This window comes from Haliotis rufescens, unplaced genomic scaffold (assembly GCF_023055435.1).
Source record: "Haliotis rufescens isolate VD_foot unplaced genomic scaffold, xgHalRufe1.0.p SCAF_11, whole genome shotgun sequence".
In the NCBI taxonomy this organism is placed as follows: Eukaryota; Metazoa; Mollusca; class Gastropoda; order Lepetellida; family Haliotidae; genus Haliotis; species Haliotis rufescens.
The window spans coordinates 40,181,308-40,184,616 of record NW_025963791.1 but is presented as its reverse complement, the minus strand read 5'-3'; positions in this window follow the sequence as shown (position 1 = coordinate 40,184,616).

Sequence of the window (3,309 nt, the reverse complement as noted above, 5' to 3'; positions counted from 1 at the left end):
TCACACCGTGGGATGCGTAGACAGGTGTCCCGCCAACACTGTCCCTGGTCTCATCACACCGTGGGATGCGTAGACAGGTGTCCCGCCAACACTGTCCTTGGTCTCATCACACCGTGGGATGCGTAGACAGGTGTCCCGCCAACACTGTCCCTGGTCTCATCACACCGTGGGATGCGTAGACAGGTGTCCCGCCAACACTGTCCTTGGTCTCATCACACCGTGGGATGCGTAGACAGGTGTCCCGCCAACACTGTCCCTGGTCTCATCACACCGTGGGATGCGTAGACAGGTGTCCCGCCAACACTGTCCTCGGTTTCATCACACCGTGGGATGCATAGACAGGTGTCCCGCCAACACTGTCCTTGGTCTCATCACACCGTGGGATGCATAGACAGGTGTCCCACCAACACTGTCCCTGGTCTCATCACACCGTGGGATCCATAGAGAGGTGTCCCGCCAACACTGTCCTTGGTCTCATCACACCGTGGGATGCATAGACAGGTGTCCCGCCAACACTGTCCCTGGTCTCATCACACCGTGGGATGCATAGACGGGTGTGCCACCAACACTGTCCATTGTGTACTTGTGTGACAACGCCGTGTGATACGTAGACAGGTGTGCCACCAACACTGTCCTTGGTCTCGTAGCACTGTGTGATGCGGAGACAGTGTCCCACCAACACTGTCCTTGGTGTACTTGTGTGCCAACACCGTGTGATACGTAGACAGGTGTCCCACCAACACTGTCCTTGGTGTACTTGTGTGCCAACACCGTGTGATACGTAGACAGGTGTCCCACCAACACTGTCCTTGGTGTACTTGTGTGCCAACATCGTGTGATACGGAGACAGGTGTCCCACCAACACTGTCCTTGGTGTACTTGTGTGACAACACCGTGTGATACATAGACAGGTGTCCCACCAACACCGTCCTTGGTGTACTTGTGTGACAACACCGTGTGATACGTAGACATGTGTCCCACCAACACTGTCCTTGGTGTACTTGTGTGCCAACACCGTGTGATACGTAGACATGTGTCCCACCAACACTGTCCTTGGTGTACTTGTGTGACAACACCGTGTGATACGTAGACAGGTGTCCCACCAACACTGTCCTTGGTGTACTTGTGTGCCAACACCGTGTGATACGTAGACATGTGTCCCACCAACACTGTCCTTGGTGTACTTGTGTGACAACACCGTGTGATACGTAGACAGGTGTCCCACCAACACTGTCCTTGGTGTACTTGTGTGACAACACCGTGTGATGCCCCAGATATGCATGTGCTGCTTCATGACTCATGACTTCCGACACCCAGCGTCTGTTTGTTTGTTGTTTAACGCTGCACTCAGCAATATTCCAGCTATATGACGACGGTCTGTAAATAATCGTGTCTGGGCCAGACAATCAAGTGATTGACTTCATGAACATCGATCCACGCAATTGGGATACGATGACATGCATCAACCAAGTCAGCGAGCCTGACCACCCGATCCCGTTAGTCGCCTCTGACGACAAGCATAGTCGCCTTTTACGGCAAGCATGGGTTGCTGAAAACCTATTCTATTCTATTCTTTACGGTGCACCCATCGCAGGTGTAATTGGCTCAGTATTATGAATACCCTTATGTCCTGTAAATTAACTCCCTGGTTTAATTCCCACACGAGAGGTAAAAACAGTATCCCCCATCCACCCCCACACACACCACACACCCCGCCATAAACCTACATCGAGGTACACACACAAGCTGACCTAAGACAGCTGACAACATGCATTATCTGCAGGTTTCAAGTTTACATGAACAGCTGGTGGTTATTCTACTGAATCATTGCTTTACTCACGGGCACGTCGTTGATAGAGTTACACTAATGGTGCACTGGGGTCAGTCAGTCAGTCAGTCAATTGATGGAACTATTCAGTCAGTCAGTCTCAGTCACTCACTAAGTCAGTCAGTCAGTCAGTCAGGAGATGGAACTATTCAGTCAGTCAGTCAGTCAGTCAGGAGATGGAACTATTCAGTCAGTCAGTCAGTCTCAGTCAGTCAGTCAGTCAGGAGATGGAACTATTCAGCCAGTCAGTCAGTCAGTCAGGAGATGGAACTATTCAGTCAGTCTCAGCCAGTCAGTCAGTCAGTCAGTCAGGAGATGGAACTATTCAGTCAGTCTCAGTCAGTCAGTCAGTCAGTCAGTCAGCCAGTCAGTCTCAGTCAGCCAGTCAGTCAGTCAGGAGATGGAACTATTCAGTCAGTCAGTCAGTCAGTCAGGAGATGGAACTATTCAGTCAGTCAGTCAGTCAGGAGATGGAACTATTCAGTCAGTCAGTCAGTCAGTCAGTCAGGAGATGGAACTATTCAGTCAGTCAGTCAGTCAGTCAGGAGATGGAACTATTAAGTCAGTCAGTCAGTCAGTCAGTTAGTTAGTGAATGAAGGATCATGACCTGGAATATTATTATGGATAACAACTTATTATACATGTACAACTTTTGGAGGCTACTTCTTGTCCCTTTATCGGATGAATGAGTGAGGCTATGTTTTCGCTGCAATATCACAACGAAGGACTGAAAGACGGACTCACCTAGTCAAACAGTTCACACACTGTAGCCCATATTTTAGTCGGCTCTCACGCAACAAGCATGGGGTCAACTTTTGACAAAGCGAGTTACATGTTGATTTCTGTTGAAAATGAATTTGTTTTTGAATAAGCATATTCTTTGAACCAAAACGATGTAAACAAGATAGGAATTCTTCTTTGTTGACAAAACTTTTCTCCTCAACTTCAAAAATGGTATCGATTTGTTTTCCCCCAGAATTCTTCAAACGTCACAAACGTCCTCATGTATCCACGTAGAGAATCTACAGTGTTTGACATCAGTTCTTGTGACCGGTTGCATCAGCGCTTAAATCACGTGGGCGCTGAGTTGACATGGGGTTTCTGTGACTTTTGACATTGTCGTATGTTTTTGTGTGTGTTTTTTGTAACCGGTTGCATCAGCGCTTAATCTCATAAAGATCTTGAACCGTTTGTGAAATGCTTCCGCTGCATAGTTCGCCGTGGGTGTATTTCAATATGGGACATGGTTCGATCACAACTTATCTGAGGAATATATTTTACATCAAGAATCCTTATGAACTTTGGAATTACGACACAACTCTGATATACACTCCACATGGTATTCTGTTTACGTTCTTGTTGGTTGTACTGTGGTGACATTTCACTTTTGACCTCATTGTAAAACACGATTGGTTAAAATCAGTCATGTGCTAGACACACCTCCAACCGGAAGGTCACCTCAAGGACGTCTGTTGGCCAA